This window comes from Phyllobates terribilis, unplaced genomic scaffold (assembly GCF_046119375.1).
Source record: "Phyllobates terribilis strain yellow unplaced genomic scaffold, ASM4611937v1 Scaffold_1__5_contigs__length_1240528914, whole genome shotgun sequence".
NCBI lineage: Eukaryota > Metazoa > Chordata > Amphibia > Anura > Dendrobatidae > Phyllobates > Phyllobates terribilis.
Genome location: NW_027362761.1, coordinates 365315216 through 365328014, shown reverse-complemented (window position 1 = coordinate 365328014; position 12799 = coordinate 365315216).

Sequence of the window (12799 nt, the reverse complement as noted above, 5' to 3'; positions counted from 1 at the left end):
GGCTTAGTGTGCTTATTCCTGAACAGCTGCTAACAGGTATAAGAAACACTAATTTTATAAAGTGTGGACTAGACTTTAATATGAGCTAATGTGGCCTACACAACTGTAAAGTGGAGTGTTTGGTGAACTTTATTTAGGTTTTTTTTGTCACAAAAAGACACTGGATGTGCCTAAAGATGTAATAACGATAGTATCACAAACTTTTTGTAGCTATTACAATGTAGGAAGGTAACCTACAATGCAATAGATGAGGCTGCAAAAAATAGGCTAATACTAATCTGGCTGGGGTTGCAGGGCCCAATGCTGCAGAAAGGCTCCTCTAACTACTCCTATATAGTGTGTTTGGAACCAATTTAGCTGAATACGGATGGAACCACCACACTAATAGGAGAAATCAGGAAAAATTATGAATTGCCAAAAAAGGACAATGTATGAGGCAGTGACACACACTGAGTGCACTACAACCAGACGTGGTTGAAGCACACACTACAGGGTGAGCTGCACTCACACACCAGACCTTGCAGACAGCGGTGAACAGTACAGATGCAGAGCACTGTGCACTAGCGCTGCAAGACAAAAAAAATTTCTCTATCTACTCCTATATAGTGTGTTTGGAACCAATTTAGCTGAATACGGATGGAACCACCACACTAATAGGAGATATCAGGAAAAATTATGAATTGGCAAAAAAGGACAATGTATGAGGCAGTGACACACACTGAGTGCACTATAACCAGACGTGGCTGAAGCACACACTACAGGGTGAGCTGCACTCACACACAGAGACCTTGCAGAAAGTGGTGAACAGCACAGAGAACTGTGCACTAGCACTGCAAGGCACAGCGATTTATAAAGTAGCTTGGGTAAAGCAGAATAGACCAAATAGGTAGCTAAAACTGTCCCTCAGAACAACAGCATCCTATCCCTAACTGAATTCACAGCAGAGTGAGCTCAAAATGGCGGCGGCGGCTTTTATAGTGCATCATGACATCATTTCAGCAGCCAATCACAGCCATGCCATTAGTTAAGATGCCTACATGCCTAACAGGATGTGCCCACACTTCTTAGGATCCTCATTGGCTGAATAAAATGAAAATGGCTCATTGCATTATGGGAACTTCCGATTCCGGTATACAATATTCCAAAAGTATCGGAATTAAGTATCGGAATTCCGATACCGCGAATATCGGCAGATACCCGATATTTCAGTATCGGAATGCTCAACACTACTCATTACACATCAGGTTCTATGTAGCTGATTTCCTAGTTGAGGCTGCGTTCTCACGCTGAGTATTTGGCGTGTTTTTTATTTTAGATTTTTGGGATAGTTTTTTGTCACTTTTTGGTTTATCACGTTTTAAATAAACTCCTCTGTTTTGGAAACTTCTCGTTACTTAATTGATAAATGGCAAATGAGCTTTAATGGGGATAAATGTAAGGTAATGCACTTGGGCAGAGGAAATAAAATGTATAATTATACGCTTAATTGTAAAACACTGGGCAAAACTGTAACTGAAAAGACCTGGGTGTATTGGTGGACGACAAGCTCACGTTTAGTGGCCAGTGTCAGGCAGCTGCTGCAAAGGCAAATAAAATAATGGGATGCATTAAAAGAGGCATAGATGCTCATGAGGAGAACATAATTTTACCTCTATACAAGTCATTAGTGCGACCACACTTAGAATACTGTGTACAGTTCTGGTCTCCGGTGTATAAGAAAGACATAGATGAACTAGAGAGGGTGCAGAGAAGAGCGACCAAGGTTATTAGAGGACTGGGGGGTCTGCAATACCAAGACAGGTTATTACACTTGGGGTTATTTACTTTGGAAAAACGAAGGCTTAGGGGTGATCTTATTACTATGTACAAGTATATGAGGGGACAGTACAAAGACCTTTCTACTGATCTTTTTACTCTGAGGCCTGAGACAGGGACAAGGGGGCATCTTCTACGTCTGGAGGAAAGAAGGTTTAATCATAATCACAGACGGGGATTCTTTACTGTAAGAGCAGTGAGACTATGGAACTCTCTGCCGCATGATGTTGTAATGAGTGATTCACTGTTAAAATTTAAGAAGGGCCTGGATGTCTTTCTTGAAAAGTATAATATTACAGGTTATAAATACTAGATTCCTTGATAGGGTGTTGATCCAGGGAACTAGTCTGATTGTCGTATGGAGTCGGGAAGGAATTTTTTTCCCCAATGTGGAGCTAAGTGTTTGCCACATGGTTTTTTTTTGCCTTCCTCTGGATCAACATGTTGAACTAGATGGACTTAGTCTTCCATCTATGTTACTATGTTACTTAGCTTTGATAAAACTTTATTAGTAAAGTCCTGTACGGATTACATGAGTTTTTATCACATTTCCGCAGTGAAATCGTACTAAAAACGCAGAAGCTTTTTTATCTGTGGATTTTCCTTGTGAAATTCAAGTCTGTGGGAAAATTCTCAAATAATGGACATTGACCTTAAGAGACATTGACACAGCTCCGGTCAGTTTCCGCAGTCAGCATTATATAAATCTCATTCATGTCGCTGGAAATGTAATATACTGTTGTTGTTTTTTTTGTGCAATGGAAATATGCAGTTGAAAAAAAGCGCACCATTTCCTCAGTTTGGCGCTAAAGATTTTGATTTCAGGATTGGTTCACATTTTTATGTAGGATTTTGTTGGTAGAAGGTTTTTACAATTGTTTTTGCTGAAAATATACAAACTATCACTGTACTATTTTCTTCATATGGTGGTGTGGAAGGATCTTTCTGCTGCAAGTTTAGGTTTCATAATTATTTTTATTTGAGCGTTTTTAATCTTTTTAGGTGGATTTAATGTAGGTAGTCAGAAAATCACATCTTGAAAATGGTGAAAAATTAAAACACAAAGTATATTAAAAAACTGTGGAACTTTTCATTTGCAGAGTGCTTTAGTTATATTTACATAAAACCCAATAACCCCTTTTAAAAAAACACCCCAGATTAGCTCATTATCAGAATTAAGGTTTTTGTTGACTTGTTCGAACCAGAAAATCTTTTCTATTCTAAATGGGTATTTTATTTTATATATGATATATTACAAAAATATTAAACTCCATATTTGGATCTATTTATATATAATGCATAGATGCATATGAATTTCTGCCACATTTTTATTGTACAGTCTTTGTTTTTGTTTTTTAACCATTACAATTTTACCTAGAATAGAATAAAAATGTACTGATTGCTGGATGCAGTAAAAGATCTATCTAGGAATAGAATGATATAGAATAAAGATACAGAAAATATGCCATTGTTGGTGTTTGGGGTCTCTGCCATAGCATCCCATTTCCTTTATGTATGAATCCATCCTTATTTCAGAATTTTTTTCCAGCCTCTATATTCATTCCCTAGAGGGAAAAACACTATTACTCAAAAATTCATAGTCTAGTCCTGTGTTACTCAATGCTCCTATTCAATGAAACTTCTACTGAAACAATATACAGCCAAAAAGTACCTACAAGGCTTTAATCTTACACTGTGTTGCTTATGAGGATCAAATCAGTGCAGTATAGACTACCTATAATATTATACAGAAGGCGGCAGTTCATGATGTGTCCACTAGGTGGTGATAGATCACTGGGAAAATAAAAAATGATTCACTACGTCCTTGCCATAAAGAAATTGCCTCCTGGTTGTAATAATAATTCGGATCTCTAGTGACTCTAGATAGGTCATGGTCTATTGTTTTGCCCTTGAATATAAAACAATACATGCATAACCACTAGATAATTATAACTTAGTCGTCTACTTTATTGTACATTCTGATATGCTTGTGTGGAAGCACTGATGCATTTAAAATATGCAAATACACAGTTTCTATCATATAATATAAAAGGTGAAGATCTTTTCCTTCTTAGACCTGAAATTATGAAAATGGGCCGTTGATTACTTGTGGAGCAAAAACAGTTTTTTCTCTTAAACCATAAGAACAAAGAGTGTGTAGTGGTTGAGTTTTTAAAGGGGATCTGTCACTAAAATTCACAATACAAGCTGCATACATTATTACATAGATCTCTAATTCTAAAGTGGCTGGTGTACTTACTTTGAAAATTGATATCAGAGTTGCTGAAAAATCTTTCTTGAAACTTAATGTCTGTCTGCCCATCAACCCCGCCTGTTTCACTGCTCCTCATTGTCCCTCCTCCCTGCTGAGATCTCACACTGAGTGTAACAGTCAGTCAGGTTGGGTGGGGGGAGTCTGCATACACTTTACTACACCAGTTTTCTGTTTGGAAGTGACAGTCTTTTGATATCTCTCCATTACTAACACCAGGACTTGATGCCAGCTGTGTTTTTTGACAATTCACAACTGACATCATCCCCAAGCTCCATTATCCCGATTGAGAACACACTAGGGCAATCAGGAAGAGCGAAGGCAAAGCGCGCATCTAATGTGATGCACCACTTCCGGGGTGGCTGCAAACTGGTATTTTTAGGCTGGGAAGGGCCCAATATCCATGTTCGTTCCCAGCCTGACAATGTCTGCTCACAGCTGCTTGCTTTACCTTTGCTGGTTAACAAAAATAGGGGGGACCCCACATCATTTTTTTAAATTAATTATTTCTTAGAATAATACATTTACAGTAAACTACGCACGCAAGGCATTAATTATATATCTCACTGATATCTATCATCTATTTTTGCACATTTTTAGCACCTAAACATCTGTTATTTCTATCCTGCAATCTATTCCAGTACGTGTCACACGGACGGCACACGGATGTCCCCCTTTGTGCATCCTGTATTATCATTCGTGCTGCCGGAAAAAAACTGACATGTCTATGTGTGGATCACACGGACACACGATCAGTGTGAAAACACGGACATGTACGCAGCCCCATAGATTATAATGGGTGTACGTGTGTAAGTGTCTCCGATACGTGTGAAAAATGACACCACATATACTGGAAACATGGATTTGTGAAGAGGGCCTAAATCTGCGTGAAAAAAATGCCTTGTGACCATACCTTTAGGGGGTTTTCTAGTGTCGGATAAAATCCCTCAAGGGCTTGGTCCACACTACAGTTCTGAGTTTTTTTATTACATTACAGAAATAGAAAAACTGAACTTATGCAGGAAAAGGATTCAACACATGACGGACATAAACACTGTCAGATGGACTCTATTACATCTTTCCATGAAAATAGTACCGGGTCTTATATTATTTTTTTCATACGAAAGATGGGTTAGGGTTTATTTTCAGGGAATGTCTTTTTTCCCCATGAACAACAATCCATATTTATTTTTGATCAAACAAATCAATGTTTATTATACACATATACTGTATATACACACATACACTGTGCATACATATATACTGTATATACACACATACACTGTGCATACATATATACTGTATATACACACATACACTGTGCATACATATATACTGTATATACACACATACACTGCGCATACACATATACTGTATATACACACATACACTGCACATACACATATACTGTATATACACATACACTGCACATACACATATACTGTATATACACATACACTGCACATACACATATACTGTATATACACACATACACTGCGCATACACATATACTGTATATACACATACACTGTGCATACATATATTCTGTATATACACACATACACTGCACATACACATATACTGTATATACACACATACACTGCACATACACATATACTGTATATACACACATACACTGCGCATACACATATACATGTATATACACACATACACTGTGCATACATATATACTGTATATACACACATACACTGCACATACACATATACTGTATATACACATACACTGCACATACACATATACTGTATATACACATACACTGTGCATACATATATTCTGTATATACACACATACACTGTGCATACACATATACTGTATATACACATACACTGCACATACACATATACTGTATATACACACATACACTGTGCATACACATATACTGTATATACACACATACACTGTGCATACACATATACTGTATATACACATACACTGTGCATATACATGTATATACACACATACACTGCACATACACATATACTGTATATACACACATGCACTGCGCATACACATATATTGTATATACACACATACACTGTGCATACACATATACTGTATATACACACATACACTGCGCATACACATATACTGTATATACACACATGCACTGCACATACACATATACTGTATATACACACATGCACTGCGCATACACATATACTGTATATACACACATACACTGTGCATACACATATACTGTATATACACATACACTGTGCATATACATGTATATACACACATACACTGCACATACACATATACTGTATATACACACATACACTGCACATACACATATACTGTATATACACATACACTGCACATACACATATACAGTATATACACACATACACTGCACATACACATATACTGTATATACACATACACTGCGCATACACATATACTGTATATATACATACACTGTACATACACATATACTGTATATACACACATACACTGCACATACACATATACTGTATATACACATACACTGCACATACACATATACTGTATATACACACATACACTGCACATACACATATACTGTATATACACATACACTGTACATACACATATACTGTATATACACACATACACTGCACATACACATATACTGTATATACACATACACTGTACATACACATATACTGTATATACACATACACTGTGCATACACATATACTGTATATACACATACACTGTGCATATACATGTATATACACACATACACTGCACATACACATATACTGTATATACACATACACTGCACATACACCTATACTGTATATACACATACACTGTGCATACACATATACTGTATATACACACATACACTGCACATACACATATACTGTATATACACATACACTGCGCATACACATATACTGTATAAATACATACACTGTACATACACATATACTGTATATACACACATACACTGCACATACACATATACTGTATATACACATACACTGCACATACACATATACTGTATATACACAAATACACTACACATATACTGTATATACACACATACACTGTGCATACACATATACTGTATATACACACATACACTGTGCATACACATATACTGTATATACACACATACACTGCACATACACACATACTGTATATACACACATACACTGTGCATACACATATACTGTATATACACACATACACTGCACATACACATATACTGTATATACACACATGCACTGCACATACACATATACTGTATATACACACATGCACTGCGCATACACATATACTGTATATACACACATACACTGTGCATACACATATACTGTATATACACATACACTGTGCATATACATGTATATACACACATACACTGCACATACACATATACTGTATATACACACATACACTGCACATACACATATACTGTATATACACATACACTGCACATACACATATACAGTATATACACACATACACTGCACATACACATATACTGTATATACACATACACTGCGCATACACATATACTGTATATATACATACACTGTACATACACATATACTGTATATACACACATACACTGCACATACACATATACTGTATATACACATACACTGCACATACACATATACTGTATATACACACATACACTGCACATACACATATACTGTATATACACATACACTGTACATACACATATACTGTATATACACACATACACTGCACATACACATATACTGTATATACACATACACTGTACATACACATATACTGTATATACACATACACTGTGCATACACATATACTGTATATACACATACACTGTGCATATACATGTATATACACACATACACTGCACATACACATATACTGTATATACACATACACTGCACATACACCTATACTGTATATACACATACATTGTGCATACACATATACTGTATATACACACATACACTGCACATACACATATACTGTATATACACATACACTGAGCATACACATATACTGTATAAATACATACACTGTACATACACATATACTGTATATACACACATACACTGCACATACACATATACTGTATATACACATACACTGCACATACACATATACTGTATATACACAAATACACTACACATATACTGTATATACACACATACACTGTGCATACACATATACTGTATATACACACATACACTGTGCATACACATATACTGTATATACACACATACACTGCACATACACACATACTGTATATACACACATACACTGTGCATACACATATACTGTATATACACACATACACTGCACATACACATATACTGTATATACACATACACTGCACATACACATATACTGTATATACACATACACTGTGCATACACATATACTGTATATACACACATACACTGCACATACACATATACTGTATATACACATACACTGCGCATACACATATACTGTATAAATACATACACTGTACATACACATATACTGTATATACACACATACACTGCACATACACATATACTGTATATACACATACACTGCACATACACATATACTGTATATACACAAATACACTACACATATACTGTATATACACACATACACTGTGCATACACATATACTGTATATACACACATACACTGCACATACACATATACTGTATATACACATACACTGCACATACACATATACTGTATATACACATACACTGTGCATACACATATACTGTATATACACACATACACTGCACATACACATATACTGTATATACACATACACTGCACATACACATATACAGTATATACACACATACACTGCACATACACATATACTGTATATACACATACAATGCGCATACACATATACTGTATATATACATACACTGTACATACACATATACTGTATATACACACATACACTGCACATACACATATACTGTATATACACATACACTGCACATACACATATACTGTATATACACACATACACTGCACATACACATATACTGTATATACACACATACACTGTGCATACACATATACTGTATATACACATACACTGTACATACACATATACTGTATATACACATACACTGTGCATACACATATACTGTATATACACATACACTGTGCATATACATGTATATACACACATACACTGCACATACACATATACTGTATATACACATACACTGTGCATACACATATACTGTATATACATACATACACTGTGCATACAAATATACTGTATATACACACATACACTGCACATACACATATACTGTATATACACATACACTATGCATACACATATACTGTATATACACACATACACTGTGCATACACATATACTGTATATACACACATACACTGCACATACACACATACTGTATATACACACATACACTGCACATACACATATACTGTATATACACATACACTGCAGATACACATATACTGTATATACACATACACTGCACATACACATATACTGTATATACACAAATACACATATACTGTATATACACACATACACTGCACATACACATATACTGTATATACACATACACTGTGCATATACATGTAAATACACACATACACTGCACATACACATATACTGTATATACACATACACTGTGTATATACATGTATATACACACATACACTGCACATACACATATACTGGATATACACATACACTGTGCATACATATATACTGTATATACACACATACACTGTGCATACACATATACGGTATATACACATACACTGCACATACACATATACTGTATATACACACATACACTGCACATACACATATACTGTATATACACATACACTGTGCATACACATATACTGTATATACACATACACTGTGCATACATATATACTGTATATACAAACATACACTTTGCATACACATATACTGTATATACACATACACTGCACATACACATATACTGTATATACACATACACTGCACATACACATATACTGTATATACACACATACACTGCACATACACATATACTGGATATACACATACACTGTGCATACATATATACTGTATATACACACATACACTGTGCATACACATATACTGTATATACACATACACTGCACATACACATATACTGTATATACACATACACTGCACATACACATATACTGTATATACACATACACTGCGCATACACATATACTGTATATACACACATACACTGTGCATACACATATACTGTATATACACATACACTGTGCATATACATGTATATACACACATACACTGCACATACACATATACTGTATATACACATACACTGTGCATATACATGTATATACACACATACACTGCACATACACATATACTGTATATACACATACACTGTGCATACACATATACTGTATATACACATACACTGCACATACACATATACTGGATATACACATACACTGTGCATACACATATACTGTATATACACACATACACTGCACATACACATATACTGTATATACACACATACACTGCGCATACACATATACTGTATATACACATACACTGTGCATACACATATACTGTATATACACATACACTGTGCATATACATGTATATACACACATACACTGCACATACACATATACTGTATATACACACATACACGGCACATACACATATACTGTATATACACACATACACTGCACATACACACATACTGTATATACACACAAACACTGCGCATACACATATACTGTATATACACATACACTGCAGATACACATATACTGTATATACACATACACTGCACATACACATATACTGTATATACACACATACACTGCACATACACATATACTGTATATACACATACAATGTGCATATACATGTATATACACACATACACTGCACATACACATATACTGTATATACACATACACTGTGTATATACATGTATATACACACATACACTGCACATACACATATACTGTATATACACACATACACTGCACATACACATATACTGTATATACACATACACTGCACATACACATATACTGGATATACACATACACTGTTCATACATATATACTGTATATACACACATACACTGTGCATACACATATACGGTATATACACATACACTGCACATACACATATACTGTATATACACATACACTGCACATACACATATACTGTATATACACATACACTGCACATACACGTATACTGTATAAACACACATACACTGCACATACACATATACTGGATATACACATACACTGTGCATACATATATACTGTATATACACACATACACTGTGCATACACATATACTGTATATACACATACACTGTGCATATACATGTATATACACACATACACTGCACATACACATATACTGTATATACACATACACTGCACATACACATATACTCTATATACACATAAACTGCGCATACACATATACTGTATATACACACATACACTGTGCATACACATATACTGTATATACACATACACTGTGCATATACATGTATATACACACATACACTGCACATACACATATACTGTATATACACATACACTGTGCATATACATGTATATACACACATACACTGCACATACACATATACTGTATATACACATACACTGTGCATACACATATACTGTATATACACATACACTGCACATACACATATACTGGATATACACATACACTGTGCATACACATATACTGTATATACACACATACACTGCACATACACATATACTGTATATACACACATACACTGCACATACACATATACTGTATATACACATACACTGTGCATACACATATACTGTATATACACATACACTGCACATACACATATACTGTATATACTCATACACTGTGCATATACATGTATATACACACATACACTGCACATACACATATACTGTATATACACATACACTGTGCATACACATATACAGTATATACACACATACACTGCACATACACATATACTGTATATACACATACACTGCACATACACATATACTGTATATACACATACACTGTGCATATACATGTATATACACACATACACTGCACATACACATATACTGGATATACACATACACTGTGCATACACATATACTGTATATACACATACACTGCACATACACATATACTGTATATACACACATACACTGCACATACACATATACTGTATATACACATACACTGCACATACACGTATACTGTATATACACATACACTGTGCATATACATGTATATACACACATACACTGCACATACACATATACTGTATATACACATACACTGCACATACACATATACTGTATATACACATACACTGCGCATACACATATACTGTATATACACACATACACTGCACATACACATATACTGTATATACACATACACTGTGCATATACATGTGTATACACACATACACTGCACATACACATATACTGTATATACACATACACTGTGCATATACATGTATATACACACATACACTGCACATACACATATACTGTACATACACATACACTGTGCATACACATATACTGTATACACACATACACTGCACATACACATATACTGTATATACACATACACTGCACATACACGTATACTGTATATACACATACACTGTGCATATACATGTATATACACACATACACTGCGCAT